The following is a 16,907-nucleotide window of genomic DNA, read 5'->3' on the forward strand; positions in this document are numbered from 1 at the left end:
GGGTGTGCAGTGTTTGTGTTTTAGTCATGATTTTGTGCGTGTGACTTGTGTGATTGTTCAGTGTATGCGTGTTGGGGTGTCAATATTTGTCGTGCTATTGGCGTAGAAGAGGATTGTAGAGTGTGTATGTGTGTGTTTTATAGTGGTGTGGATGTGTGTCAGGTGTGTGCTTTTCAAATCGGCCAATGTGTGCATTTGTTGTTGACAGTTCCCATTGCTGACCGCGGCAGTCAGTAGAGCCAATGGTCGTTCTACTTTCACTGTCCACCAAGCTGATTTGTACATCATTATTTGGTGGGCGCGGTGTTTGTATACGTGGCAGTGGTGGGCTGAGGTGTCCTGCGTTTCCGCCATCGTTGGCCCTGACGGTGGGTGGAGGTTGACAATTTTGGGGCATTTTTCATTTTTTACATCTTTACATGGCGGTATACCATCCACTGTCACTGCGGTCTTTTGTTAGCCATCAGCACGGTGCTCGGCGGTGTTTGCCGCCAAGTTCATAACGAGGGCCATTGAAAGTGTAGTGTAGCCATACTGAGTATATGGTCTGGGAGTTTGTCATTACGAACTCAACAGCTCCATAATGGTTTTACTGAATACTGGGAAGTTTGGTATCAAACTTCTCAGCTCAATAAACCCACACTGATGCCAGTGTGGGATTTATTGAAAAATGCACCCAGAGGGCATCTTAGATGTGCCCCCTGTATGTTAGCTAAACTGCTAGTGCAGGACTGACCAGTCTGTGCCAGCCTGACACTTTCAGACAAGTTTCTGACCACATGGTGAGAGCTTTTGTCCTCTCGGTTGCCAGAAACAAAGCCTGCCCTGGGTAGAAGTGCTTCACACCTCCCCCCTACAGGAATTGTAACACCTGGTGGTGAGCCTCAAAGGCTCAAGCCTCTTGTTACAGTGCCCCAGGGCACTCCAGCTTGTGGAGCTGCCCACCCCCAGACAATGCCCCACTTTTGGCGACAAGTCAGACGGGAAAATTAGGGAAAGCAGGGAGGAGTGACCACTGCAGCTGAGACCAACCCTAAGGTGTCCAGAGCTGAGGTGACCCCCTCCTTGCAGAATCCTCCATTTTAGTTTGGAGGACAGAGACCAATAGGGTTAGGTTTGTGTCCCTCTCCCCAAAGAGAGTGGACACAAGAAGGGTGTAGCCACCCTCAGGGACAGTAGCCTTTGGCTACTGCCCTCTGACCCCTGTAACACCCCTAAATCTAGGATGTAAGGGCTCCCCTGAACCCAGTTAAACAGATTCCTGGCAAACTCACAAAAAGAAAGAAGGAAGAAGAAGGACTGCTCAGCTGAAACCCCAGCAGAGAAGAAGGGAGACGAAAACTGACTTGGCCCCAGCCCTCCCGGCCTGTCTCCAGCTTCAAAAGCCCTGCAAAAGAAAGCAACGCATCCTGCGGGTCCAGTGACCTCTACCAAGCCTCCAGAGGGCTGCCTGCATCACAGAGGACCAAGAACTCTCGTAGACAGCGGCCCTGTCCAAGAACAAACATCTAATGACTCCAGAGCTTCCCCGGATCTGCGAGTCCTGACCACTCTGCACCCAGCACTCACGGCCCGTGTCTATGTGGCCCAACCAACTAGAGAGGATCCCCAGGCGATTCCGAGCAAGTGCCCACCCTGGGTTAACCTCTCCTGTCCTCCATGACGATGCCTGCAGTGTGAATCCAGAGGATCCCCTTGACCGCGATAGCACCGGACGAAGATACCTGTTGCCAAAAGGTACACTGCACCCGTAGCCCCCTGGCATTGAGGAACCCGACCACTGGTGCAGCAACATTCAGCAGGCGGCCCTTCTAATTTTCCAGCCTGTGCTTTTCTGAAACCAACCCCCATGACCCAGCCTGTAGCATCCAAGTGACCCCCGGGATCCCTCATAGGAAAGCATTGGGAGCCCGACACTGTGTTTGTACCCTGCACCGGACCGCCCCTGCGCTGCTGAGGGTGTGTGTTTGGTGCCAACCTGTGGTCCCCACAGTGTTCCTCTAAATCCCCCAGGTCTGCCCTCCGAAGACACGGGTACTTACCTGCAAGGAGATCTGAATCCGAGTGCCCCCAGTGTCCAAAGGCGCTCATGTTAAATTTGCCTCAGCTTTGACCTCTGCACCAGGCCGGTCCTGTGTTGCTGGTTGTGGGTGTTTAGGTTTAACTTGAACCCCCACCTGTGGACTTCCTAACACCTGGAGACTGGAACTGTAAGTCGTGTACTTACCTTCAAATCATACTAACTTTTCTTCATCCCAGGAACTGTTTCTGAAAATTGCACTGTCAACTTTTAAAACAGATTATTGCCATTTATTCGAAAACTGTACAACTTGTCGATTCTAACCAAAGTAATATTGGTACATATGTGGAATACTTATTTATTGATGTACTTACCTGCAACTTGAATCTTGTGGTTCTAGAAATAAATGAACAAAATATATTTTTGCTATATAAAAACCATTGGTCTGGAGTTAAGTCATTGAGTGTGTGCTTCTTCTATTGTCTGTGTGTGTACAACAAATGCTTTTAACTACCCTCTGATTAGCCTAACTGCTCGACCACACTACCACAAATAGAGCATTAGTATTATCTACTTTAGCCTCTGTTAAGCCTCTGGGAAACACCTGGACTCTGTGCACACTATATCTCATGTTGCTATAGTATATACAGAGCTAGCTTCCTACAGAGGGCGTTTATGTGTTTTTGGGATAAGGGGGATGGTGGTGCAAGAGGATGCCGTGGTGGGTGGGTGTTTATCTGTTGGGGTGTTGACTGCAGGTATGGTGGATATACTACATGTAGGTGTGTCTGTAGTTGTGGTGTCTGCGGGTGTGGTGACTGTGTCTGTAGGTGGATGTTGTCTGTGTGCGTGCCGGTGTGTCTTGTGGTGCTTGTGTTTGTTTGCGATACACTTGAGGTGTATGCATGCAAGTCTGTCTGTGTGCTTTGGGTGGATCGGGGAAGGGGGGATTTGGACTGGGAAGTGAAAGGTAGAAGGGGACGGAAGACAAGGGGTGACTGGCTGCCATCAATGTAGAGGCCAAAGCCTGAAAAGATCTCTGTAGGCCAGCCATCACTCTGTGAACGCCCTCCAGGAACGCATTGGATTTGGGTTGCCAGTCCATGCATGGCATTCAAGATGGCAGACTGACCCACAGAGATCGACCTCAGGAGGTCAATAGCCTCCTCACTGAGGGCAGCATGGGTAACAGGGGCTCGGGCAGAAGTGCCTGCGACAAAGGAGACGGCCATCCTCTTGGGTGAGCAGACATGGCCAACTGCGTGGGGAGCAGCAGGGAGGGCAGTGATAGAACGGGTGTGATGGACAAAGATGGTACTGGGGTGGTCCCCGATGGGTCCGCCACCACTAGGGAGTGGCCACTGGAGGAGGAATCCGATGATGATGAAGAATGTTCAATCTACCCCGTGGCACTCCCCTTGCCCTCTGGGCCACTTGGTCCCTCTGTGTTCATGGTGTCTTAACCGGAGGTACCGTGGCCAGATAATTCCCCACTCGGTGCAGACACGTCTCCTTTGCCTGCCGGTGCTGATGCTACCAAAAGAAAGTGAAGTAGGGTCATGACATGAAAACACTTCAACCATAACTCAGAGACACAACATACCATCATCTCAAGTGGTCCCCGGCATGAAGTGCCAACAAAGTGGCAACATCATGTGCCAATACCAAACTATGCATGCCATCCGGAATTACAAGAGTAACAGATTAGAAAAATGTGGTCTCAGACAACTAAAATAGCATGGATGAAGTCTAACTACCGCACTAACCATAACACAGCTAGGTGACCACTACACCCCAAACCTGTGCCACATACAGCACACCCCAGTGAACCAGTAGCCAACAATTGGATCTCATTGTAAGTTACCCTACCAATTACACAGATGAAAGCCTATGCACACATCCAGCTTGCACTGATGTAATGTATCAACAATAACAGATGTTGCTAAGAAAATGTGGACAATTCTGGTACAAACATGTCATGTGGATTAGGAGACATGGAAACATCCCTGACACTACGGACACATCCCAACAATGTACAGTACGAGTGACACCTGCCCACAATGAGTCTAGAGGGTAATAGCAAGGCCACTCACATGTGCCCCACATGTGGTGTTGCAAGGAACAACAATGAAGTCAGATCCTAACCATCATGGATAGGTGTACCCTGAATACAAACCAAAATGGTCCTGTAAGGCCCAGGATATCCCCCAGCAAGGTCCCACACCCATTTTCATGTTTACTTCTCAGAGTGCTTGTAGTGGACAACTGTACCATGCAGGAAAGAGGGATACAAACCTTGCAACCTCTAACTGAAGGACACCAAATTGTTGTACACTGAGAAGCTACATCATTACCCACATGTCAGACATGGTATCTGTCTGTGGATGAATCCTTGAGCCCAAAAACATGTGATGCAAACATAACTGCAGGTCAATTGCATCCCAAATGTCAGTGCACAATTCCCATAAAACATACAGGTGCTGTGCACCTACAACCAATATTCCACATCAAGTGTACAAATGGTCATGAAGTCGACCCACACCCTCGCCCTACTTGTCAAGTCCATCATGGCTACTGCAGTAACACATGACAAATGGCATACTATGAGGCATAAATGTATCTGTGTGACGATATATGATGATGACACAGTCCTGTCTGGGGTACAAAGTAAATGGACAACCATTGCAGATGCACCTGTGCGACAAAAGGACACCATGGACATATATGTTAGAGATTCCAGACAACACCCCATCTGCATAGCTAGCACATGCCTACATCTAATGCATAGTCATGTATCCTAGTGGAAATGGGGCACATACAGACACATAGGCAACTGGAATGTTGGCTACACTGATGACATATCACCCACGATAATGCACATTCTCCACTTAACAAGGGAAAGTTGCATGTTACAGCTGCCAAGATGTTACCATGTAAGTCATGTCACATGTATGATGGACACCCATGCATCACAGAATACTGTGAGGCCCCAACACCCAACATACAATCAAGAAAACGTGCACATGGTTTGCAGATGTCAACCTACACATAGCCCCAGACACATGGCAACGGACAGTGAGCCACATCCTACCTACCTTTGGACTGTGACATTTGGGAGGAGTGATCTGTTGTTGGAAACTAACACCCACATTGTCAAGGAGAGCAGTTTGTCCCTCACTCAATCACCTGGCAAAGGTTCAGGCATGTATTTTGATTGTTCTCACCTGCTTGTGGCTGCTGTGCTGCCCTCAAATGCCCATCCAACTCCTGGTTGGCCACTGCCAAAATGCGGGCCAATAGGGGGGTCATGGTCCGACAGGCACCCCGCACTGTTGAGAGGACAGCTCCAGCTGGGCCACTGTGGTCTTCTGGGCCCAGCATCTCAGGTCCCCCCACCTCTTCCGACGGTGGGCGCACCACTGGCTATGGACCCCCAGGGTCTGCATCTTCTTGGCAATGGCTCTCCAAATCCCATTCTTCTGATGGGCATTGACCTGCATGGATGCAAAGAACAAGACAGCATATTATGTCCACAAGTCCCTTACAAAATAGTGAGTCTCATATATGTCAGTGCACCAAGCTAATAACATCCTGTCTTGACCATCCTGTCCACCTGTGGCGCATAGCAGTCAATGGACATAGGGACCTGACTACAAACACTCCCCAATAGGGTGCCCTACACCCCCCCCAACTCAGGCCCTGCACTGACCAGGTAGGCCAACTGGGACTTTTGTGGGACATGAGCTAGCCACATTACATTGGCCAGGAACACAATGGAACACATCACACAAAGTGGCAAGTGACTTGTACACCACCCAGCAAAGAACATGCACAAACATCCATTAGGTATGAATGTCACCTGTTGCATACAGGCCCTACAGGTCACAGCCATCCTAAATGCTGACCCATTCTGCGTGAACCACAATGAAGGAAGTTACATGTTGAGCACACATAGAATCAAGCCTGTCCGTGTGTGCCCATTTGCAGATACAGATGCAGGCATATGCTACTTCGGGGGTGTCTGTGTATCATATCAACATAACAATACACACTTCAACACGTTTGTTCAAGAACCCTAGGGTACCTTAAGAGAAACCTGGCCATGCATTGTACATGTCCGGCTTTATGCCCAAACCACAGAGTCCAATATCATGGCAAATCAGTTACCAACACACTGTTTGCAGATGTGCAATGAGCATACACAGGACACAGAGCTGAATGAAAGAGACAACAGGAATGTGGGATCAAGGGACCTGTCAAGGCTAGGTGACACACATTGTCAGAGTTGAAAAGAGCACATAATTCACAGATCACCAGCCTGCCCCCATCGCAAGTCCCATATTAATCAGGGACAGAGGCTCAGTAAGCTGCATATTGGCAGTAAGGCATGATTTAGCAGCATTGCATGCTGTGCTGGGGTACAGGGACTGGGCATAGTGTCACACTTGCATTGTAAAAGGGAATCGATACCAGACCAGATTTCAACTTTTGCTGTGAGTAACAATAGACAGGACCCGGTCTCTGCAGGCTGAGCAGACAGACCTACACAAAACACCATATCTGACATATCACATGCATCAAGGAACATCTTGTAGCCGACAGCTAATTGCCATTGGTTGTCTATGTGCAGAGCTGAGGGGCATTGTGACTCATTACCTGGCTGCAGAAGAACAGGACAACAAGGCTAGATGAGGACAGAGATCACTGTGCAAACACAGAAAGAGCTCAAATAGTGACCAACTGATACATAGAACATGAATCCACACCTCCTGCTGTCATGTGATCACATTACCACACATGATACACATTTTATTGCAAGAGTTGCCTGGGGCTGGCTGTCATGACACCTCACCTAGTCATGTGCATCCAACACAATATGGATCAGGGAACACCCAATAAACACTCACCACATAGTCACAGGACTCCAAACCTGTCACTTGACATAGATACATGCCCATGGACTCAACAATTATTGCACGCTGTCAGCCCCTACTGGGCTTTGAGAACACGATATGACAAACTGGGCCTAAGCCTAGGTTGACTAAAGCTAAGATAAGTGGAGGTACAGAGAACATTGTGCACATGGGGCACTTACCTGCTCCTCTGATGCACCATAGAGCTGTCCATACAGGGATAGGACCGCATCCATCAGTTTCTCAAGTTCTTCTGGCGAGGAGGCAGGGGTCCTATCACCTGTTGGACAAGGCATGATTGCTCCCAGAGGCGGTACACAGTAGCTCAGGCAGTGGAGGTCTTGCTGGGAGCAGTGTCAGGAGTCAAGTGAGGGATTTAGCTGAAGATGGCAGTCACGTCTGCCACGTATGCGACCGTCACCACCAGCTGACACTGTCATTGTCCCAAGACCCCCCACAGTCAGCAATGTTATGCAATGGCAAGGTCCGCCACAGTAGCATCCGCTTACCGCCATGATGATTTCCGTCGGCGGTCGCAGGCAGTTCCTAATGTCCAGTGCAGTAGGTCAGGCAGCTGCCACTTTAGAGGCATATAATGTAATGTAATGCAATTTTAGTAACAACTTTGAAAAGTGTTGTCCTGGTGAATCTTGGGTGCTGGCCTTGTCCTGTCTTCTAGGTCAATCGTTTCAGTGTACATATTGGTACGTGGTCCAGCACATATGACAACATAATTGGGGGAAGAGCCACCAGCATCTCCCCCACTGGCCTTTCAGGATTTGGGGCATCGAATCACAGTCAGAGTTGCAAGTTAAATGCATATATTGTTGCGGTCCAGATAAAGGATGTGTACAGATATGTTTAAAAGTAAGGGGTTAACGTGTTACAAAAATGAGACAATGTTAGTCTTGAAGATGTGCTCTGTATCATTTTTTCAGTCACTCACATGACATGGCAGAGTTCGTATATGACATGTATTATGTAATATGCATGGTACACAATGAAAGATGGCCACAACTTCCTTTTTTCCCACATAGCCTGGGAGGAGAAGGATCAGACAACCTCCTGTGCACCGTCCACAAGCAGACATGCAGGCCAATGAGGACAGACATATCATCCAGATTTACTGCCTGGATAGGCAGACAATTGTGGATTTTTGTCGTCAGTTGGAGCCAGATCTGATGCCTGCCATCCGTCATCCAAATAGCATACCACCATTGCACAGGTCATGTCAGTGTTGTACTTCCTGGCCACAGTGTCCTTCCAAAATACAGTGGCCCTAAATGCTGTAATGTCCCAGCCTATGTTCAGTCTGGTCTTGAAGGATGTTCTCTCAGCAATGTTGAAACACTTGGACAGCTACATCTGGTTTCCTCAATGTGAGGATTTTGGCCATGTGAAAGCAGAGTTCTATGGTTTGGCACACACCACACATGTTGTGGGAGCCATTGATGGTACCCATGTAGCCTTGGTTCCACCGCATGGCAATGAACAGGTCTATCGGAACAGGAAGAACTACCATTCCATCAATGTCCAAGTAGTTTGTCTGGCGGACCTCTACATTTCCCAAGTCTGTGTCCGGTACCCGGGTTCAGTCCATAATGCCTTCATCATGCAGAACAGCGCAGTTCCACAGCTGATGACACGACTGTACCCAGAGAGGTCCTGACTGGTTGGTAATTAACGTTTGTCATGTGTGTTGGTATGCTGTGTCTGCTGCTAGTGAGATGATTCTTTGGACTCATGGTAGCACACATGTCGCATTCTCTTACACTCTGCATACCCAAACCGTCCATGGTTGTTGACACCAGTGAGGAACCCAACTATGCCAGGGGAAGTCCGCCCTAACGAGGCACACGGAAGAACACGGCGTGTTGTGGAGTGGGCTTCTGGACTCCTGAAGGCAATATTCCAGGCCATTGACAAGACTGGTGAAGCCCTCCTCTACTCACCCGCAAAAGTGTGTAATATCATTCTGGCCTGCTGCATGATCCACAACCTTGCCCTGAGGAGAAACATCCCTGATGAGGGGGAGCTAGCAGTGCCACTGGGTGAGCCTCCTGAAATGCCAAGTGAGAATGACAGTGATGAGGATGAAGGTGGAGACATGCGGGCAGATATTATCAATCAGTACTCCACCTGAGTGTAAGTATGTGATGTTCTGTGATTAGTGTGACTGCACGGGGTACTGTAGGGGTCAGTATTTACTGAGAAGGGTATCTCTGTCACCATGAGACAGGGCATCTCATGCTATGCATCATACAGCCCTGGTTTGCTGGCTATATCTGACTTGAAGGTGTGACTCTCCTGAGGATCTCTTTTGTTTGGGGCAGACACATTGCACTGTCAGTGAAACAACTGAAGTTTGAAATGAGGTTTGTGTCTTACCTGCCTAAACTCCCTGTATGTCACTTATTCCTTCAGGTGTCCTCGTGTTGTGTCATTGGCAGCTGGCTGTTGCTGGTCTGACGGAAAGTGGACATGGATTGATCCAGTTGGTCGCAGATTTGGGGTGTATGAGTCCTATTGCCAGGCTGCCTGGACAGTGGGAGGGCAGGAATCTGAGCTACACAATAGACCTGTTTGCAGTGGTGTGTTGGTCCAATGGTCTCATGTCTGCGATCATGTCGCCTTGTGAGATGTCATCCTGTGCAATCCATTCCTCTGCCTTCACATTGTGATGACATTGATCCTGTAAGACCTGTTAGTGGCTGTCAATGTGTTTCCTCATTGCAGGCCAGTGTGCCTGTGCCATAACACTGAAACTGGTTTGTGACATTCCACTCGGTGCTTGCTCACTGTTATGGAAAGAGCCTGGGCTTAGAGTCTGTTGTACTGCCCCCTGTCTGTGCCATAACGCATGTCAAGTTGGCAGGCCGGGTTTTGGTATGTGATAAGGGTCAAACTGGAGACAAAATCCAAACTCTCTTTGTCTAATCTACAAGACAAGGTCTTACAGGCCCTTTCTGAAGTGGTCTGGTGCACATTGGTAATTGCACATCTGGCCTGCTTCAATATGGCTGAGACGTTCTTGGCTATGACTTTGCAGACATTCTTCACAGTTTATGTGCAATACAGTACAATAAAATGTTTGATGTGACCAGACACCTGTGACATGGTGTTGTTAGTCATCCTAAGCATTACTCTACCTGAGACATCGCCCTCCATCCATTGTCTCCTGATGTCTAAAGCATGTACATTACATGTGAATAGCATTCAACATTCCAGACAGATAACAAAGAGAGGCAGTAGGCAATTTTTTTAGTGATGGGTGGGTTTATTTACATTCGAAAAAAATGAATAGTGATGCTGGATAAAAAACTATACTTCAGGTGAAGGGATCAGTCATGGTGGATGCAATCAATAGAGTAGAGGGCACAATATTTGGGGCCCAGGGTCCAGTGTCCTACTAGCATGGAATATGGAAAGTGGTAAAGGAACAGTCAACAGAGTGAGTTTGTGGCACACAAAGGAGCAACATCAAGGAGGGGTCAGTTGCTGGCAGTGGTTGGTATCTTGCCACCCGCATCTCCCCTCCTGGATGCTTGGCTGGCCGTCCCCGCTTGTGGTGGGGCTCAGTATCTACAGAGGCAGGGGTGTCAGAGGCGGGTGCTTCCCCTGGCAAGGCCTCCCATCCAGTGGCTGGCATCGATGAAGGGCCTGGTGTGGATGCGCCAAAGGAAAGGGTGTGGTGTTGTTGCCTATCCCTGCTCATGGTACTGTTGATGTACCTCAGCACCCCTGTTAGGGAGGCCATGTTGGAACTGTGAGCCTCCCACTGTTTGCGCATCTCACAATGGAAATCCCTCTGTAGCACCTTGATTTCCCTGAGTTTGTTCAGTACCTGGCCCATCACGCCTTGGGAAAGTTGGTAGGCAGCCAAGATGTGGCTGATGGTATCCTGGGCAGAGGCATCACCAGCATCTTCTTGCCGCTGGGCCACACCATCCCTCCCATGTACCCTACCCCCACGAGCCTGCGCCCTTGGTGCAGCCTGCCCTCTTCCACTGGTTCCAGGTTTATCATTGTCAGGGTTGGCAGGTTGAGAATCAGGAACGTGGACTGGGGGGCACAAGATGTTAGAGACTGCTGTAGGGATGCAGGTCTCGGGCAACTTGCTGCCTCTGATGTTGAGGCCATGTGGCTGGGAGGAGTTGATGTGGTCAGGCTGAGGCTGACCGGTGTCATCTCCCCAGGTTGGCCGGATAGGCCAGAACCGTCCTCAATGTCCAGCAGTGCAGGAGTGTTCGTTTCACAGAGGGCTTCATCCATCGGGGTAGTAGCAGTCTCCTCTGTGCTGTCAGTGATAGCATTCCCAGTTGCAGTGCCACCACAACCTGTTGAGAGAGAATATGTTAGTGGTTGTATTGTGACATCTACCTCCAATAGTTGACAGTGACATTGGGCTAGGGCCATGTTCATATTGCATTTGCAGATTTCCCTCATGTGACAGGTACACATATTATCATTTGTAGTGAGCTGACATTGTAGCCACACATCAGTTCCTGTTCAGTAACCTAGCCTCTGACTGTCTGGAATCCTTAGCTGTTGGAGGGATCATAATACTCATGTGTTGTCAGCAGTGCAGACAGGACATTTACTGGGCAGGATGTTGTTTGAGTCATCTTGAAAGCTCTTTGTTTGTCTTTCAGGCAGTGTCCGGACCTTGGATGATGTGGGATAGTTTTCACCCTGTGGTCAGTGCATTGTGGAAGTGATTGCTGCCAATGGCATACAGCAGACACATTTTGGGGCCTTTGATCAGTGTAGGAAGTTCCTAACAGACAATTGGAGTTGTCCTTCCTATCTACACTATTGTCATATTGGCATGTCAGCACTAGGTGGATCTGGGTGTGTTGCCACATCACAGGGTGTACTGTGACCTGTATCCTTGTCCCTCCCAGGTATATCACATTCATTGTGGGTTCAGGGACTGTGGCACAATATCATCTGGACAGTGGTCTGCTGTTTGGGGTTGCATGTCCTGGTCCGCCTTGAATTGTTTCTGACATTGCTCTTGATACAACTCACAGTTCACATTATCCATCCTCTGAGGTGTGTGGACTTACATAACAAGTAAACCAACAAGGATAATTGACCATAAGCAAAGTGGTTTTGGTAATTGGATTTGGTAGACAGAGCCTCCGGACCTCAGCAGTCATGTGACTCCCTGTACTACATGCAGTTTTTCAGTTAGACTCTCCCAGGTATGTACACGTCGATTGTGTTTTCAGGTAAAGGTATTTTTACAGTTGTATAGTGTACTGTTGCTTGGATTGTGAGTAAGGGATCCTCCTGTGTGTACTAACCATTTCAAACCCTCTATTCCACACACTGTAGAGTTATTCTCCTGTCAGGTGAATACAGTTGTCCAGCTGAAGAGATGGAGAATGGTCTTAGTAGCAGAGCACACAGTTGTGGCAGAGTTTAGGGAGAGTCCCAGTGCCTCCTGGCCTTAGCAGTCCTGTCATTGCCTGTACTACACACACTATACTGATGTCATACTCTCAGGTAGGTGCACTCCAATGGTGATTTGACAAACAATGTAATTTTGATTAAGCTATGCTGTTCTGGTTTTAGTGATGAGGAAGAGTGCCTGCTGGGTCTTGTAGTGCTGTCAATCCCTGTACTACACCAACTATACAAAGAGGTTGTTTACCCAGGTGAGTCTACTTGATAAGTTGGAGGGCAGACAGGGATCCATGGACAGGTGGGCACTGGACTGTTGAGTGGGGTGACATAGTAGGTAGCAAGAGGTGTTCAGTAAGAATGCATGCCAATACATTTTGGTGCCATTTTTAGGTTAAGCGCACAAGCGCTCTGGCCTGTTGTAATCTCTAAGTGGGCTTTTAACCACGCCCACCACATGCCTATCACTATCACTCGTTCACGGGCTAGGCTTTCAAAAATCCTTAGTTATCATTGATGAATGCTTTACGTTTGTCTCTCCTTGGGGCAGTTTTGTTGCTGCCCTGCCCATAGACCCTGTTACATGGATAATTGCCCTTTTGCCAATACGTTTGTCTGTGAGCAAACTTCTTTTTCTTTTTGTGTGTCTCCTTCGAGCTCATGCTCGTGGCAGCTGTGGCGCTTTGAATCAGCTCGTTTATGTCAACTGTTTTACTTTTCATTTTCAATTTATGTGGCAAGAAAAGTCCAGTTACGAATTTACAACGCTAATAGCTCTAACTCGAGCAAATGTGAGACCCGTTGCATTTCAAATGCTTGTTGTTTTGACTTACCCGACTCCCTTCCCCTAGGTATTTCTGTCAAGCCCTCCGAATGCAGGATGGCCAAGACCTTCTCCTACCATGATGTCAGTTGTAGGGGAGGAGATGGGGGACCACCGCCAGTCTTCAGGACCGCAAGGTGGTGCCTGGACGCCATGGTGTGAACCTTCCCCCTGAGGTTGTTCCATCTCTTCCTGATGTTGTCCCTTGTGCGTGGGTAACTGCCTACAGAGTTCACTCTGTTGACTATCCTTTGCCACATTTCCATTTTCTTAGCAATAGTAGTTTGCTGGACTTGGGCTCCAAATAGTTGTGGCTCTACTCTGATGATTTCATCCACCATGACTCTTAACTCGACACCTGTGAAACTGGGATGCTTCTGTGGTGACATGGTTTTGGAAATGAACTTAAAAAATAGATTTATTGGTTAGGTGCTGTGTAATGAGGAGGTGATGGGGAGTAAATGGAGTGTAGGATGCAAATGTGTGTGGTGGGTGTGTGTTGAGGGTGTGGGATATGTGCTTAGTGCAAGTTAGTGAGGGGGGCCTAATCTACGGTTGTTAAAGTTTTAGGGCAGTGGTCTGGCTTATGTGCGGTGTGGAGATGCAAAGGACTGTGGTGTGTGAAGGGGTGTGTTTTATAGTATGGTTTGTAGGTGTGTCAAGTGTGCGGATGTGTGTCAGCTGTGTTGTTTTCAAATGCAGTCAATGTGGTGTTGTGTATTACTGTGGTGACTGCCGACCGCCGCAGTTCTCACCGCCATTGGAAGACCTTCAACGTGAAATACGGTCTGTGGATGGTTGACAGACAGGTGGTCGGACTGCCTTTTTCCCACACTTCAGAGTCCTGGGGGGTCAGATTTTTGGCTGGCTTTTGGCAGGCCTGCTTGTGTAACTCGGCAGGACTCTATATGACCGCCAACATGGCGGTCTTTTGGCAGCCGTCAAACTCGTAATGAGGCCCTGAGTCTTTAAAGTTTTATGTTGGGGTTCTGCTTCTATCTTCTTCCTCATGAAAGGCAGTCTGTCACAGGAGGAGAGACTCCAAAGCTTATATTCCCACAACACAGTCTAAGGGCGTGGTTAGACTTCACACCTGCATGTCAGCTATAGTGATATGTACTTCAAAAGATGAATCCCAGGCTCCCAACCCTACATTTATGATTCCCTTATCAGCCCTATCTTCTTCCTAAGGTATGTTCAGGCCCCTTCCATGTGATCTCTCAGTAAGTCAAAGAGCACCCTTTGAAGTGTACAGTGGGAGTCTCTCTCTTCCTTCTCCAGTGTGTCCCACCCAGCAGTGCAGCAATACACAAACCTGTCTGGGGGGATTCCTCTACTCCTCATGTCATCACCAGGCAGGACTAGGATTCTCAAAAGAAACCTATTGTCCTCCATCTAATGTAACCTTGCAGGACACAAACTGGCAAAGGGACACATGGGTATGGGGACGCTGGCACTGTTACAGGGACAGTGACATTTGAACGATTTATGTGGGGCACTGATACTTGGACATTGTGACTCAGACACATTGCAACCCTCACTTTATGAAATATGGATACAGGCACCCAGTGTCATTGAGAAGGACACTGTAAGTTACAAAAGGTCAGGAAAACAGACAAATGAGTGGACACAAAAGTCCTCATTAAGAGTTTGGGGGTCCCACCGCGGGACCGCCAAACTTGCGGAAAGGACGCTATCGCCATGGCAGTGGCACCCCCCCACCCTATTAAAATGTTGCAGCCGAACATTGCAATAGAGTGTTCTTGCCAGTCAGGCCGGCAGGAACAGTGCTACTAGATTTGCACTCGGCTCCCTGAAAGGAGCTGGGTCCTATCTCGTAGCACAGAGGGGGCCGACCAGTATGTGTTCATTTAGATGGTGCTGGGCAGGGGGGCTGTGCAGGAGCCCCTCTTTGGCCCCCAGCACACCCTCACCACCAGCCTTTCTACACCTGTCAGACGCCATGGAAAGGCTGGCAGTGAGGTCAGTTGTAATCAGCCAGGCAGCGCTCAGTTCAGCGCCGCCCTGGCTGAGTACAACTCTGACCACCATCATGCCATAGGGAACCATGTTCCTGGTGGGGATGGCGGTCCCCTCGTGGGTCCGCCCACCAGGTTTGTGATTGGGCAGTCGGACCACCTGAAGTGCGGCGGTCCGACCGTCAACGCGAGTGTGGCAGTCCGAGGCCCAAAGACTAGGCTTGCAAGATAGACCAGGAGGCTTTGAATACTTGAGCCGTGGGTGTTAGGAAATGCCTCTTTTTTGTATGGTCACCCACAAAGTTTTGGACAGATAATGCTGGTTTTTCCACACTGAGAGTGCACTGAGGCATGCTAACCAGACCTCAGTGCCAGTGCACTGACTCTAAAACAGGTATGTGTGATTGGCCTACGCATAACTGGCATAGGCTAACTTACTTCTAAGTCCCTCATATATGGTACCAGGAGTACCAAGGGTCTGTAAGTTACAGTGTGCCCTCAGAGACTGCAGCTCTGTGCCACCTGGAGGGAGACAAAGTAAAACATGTCTCCCATTCGCCCAGGGCTTTTTAAAACTCGTAACTCAACTTTGCCATTTTAAGGTACGGCAACTGGAATAATTACACTTCACAGGAAGTTTCCACATAATACACCAATTTTCCTCACAATGGGCAGAAGAGCAAAAAGTCCATGTTCCCAACTTTAACATTCCACAGCACAAAGGGTGTGTAATGGTGGCAGATGCTGTTCACCAGCAATACTTACAAATCTTTAGTCTTGAGACAACAAGGCGGTCTATCAGTTTTTAAACACAGTGCTCTAGATTTACTATAAAGTCATGCAATGCAATGCAGCAAGACAACTTGCTGGGCTGCTTGACAGGGAGAGAGCACAAATGTGCCATACCTACTAAGATATGATGCATTCCTGCACACTCGCTGCAATGGCTCGAGGGTGCCTACATTTCAGACAGGATTGTTTTTGTGCAGGAAGGCACACCTTCGTGCCCAAAAACAATCCTCAGAGGCATTTAATCTTTCTATATGTACTGCAACATAAATAAAAGAGGAAATAATAAGGACAAATTAACATATTTCTACTTGTTATGCCTTTGTTGGTATGGAGTAGCATTTGACACATTCCCAAGTTTACTACCCTTAGCAAATTTAGGAATGTGTAAAAATCCATGGGAACGCCTGCATTCCAACCATGGAATGCCTCTTTGGGACAGAGTAATGCAAAGCAGCGATTTGCGCTACTTTGCATTTCTATAGATTTACTAAGCCACGCTGAGCCACACAAGGCGGCTTTGCGTGGCTTACTAAATATCATTTAAGCTCTTGTGTCACCTTGCTTTGCCTTGCGTGATGCAGTGGCAATGCAAGAGTTTGGTAAATCTGGGCCAGTGACTCCTCAAACCATGCTCAAAATAACCAAAACCCTGCCTCTACTAATACAAATTCCCAGAAAGCATCCTGTCTGTGCCATAACGCATGTTAAGTTGGCAGGCCTGGTTTTGGTATGTGATAAGGGTCAAACTGGAGACAAAATCCAAACTCTCTTTGACTAATCTACAGGACAAGGTCTTACAGGCCCTTTCTGAAGTGGTCTGGTGCACATTGGTAATTGCACATCTGGCCTGCTTCAATATGGCTGAGACGTTCTTGGCTATGACTTTGCAGACATTCTTCACAGTTGATGTGCAATACAGTACAATAAAATGTTTGATGTGACCAGACACCTGTGACATGGTGTTGTTAGTC

This window comes from Pleurodeles waltl, chromosome 5 (genome assembly GCF_031143425.1).
Source record: "Pleurodeles waltl isolate 20211129_DDA chromosome 5, aPleWal1.hap1.20221129, whole genome shotgun sequence".
NCBI classification, from domain to species: Eukaryota; Metazoa; Chordata; class Amphibia; order Caudata; family Salamandridae; genus Pleurodeles; species Pleurodeles waltl.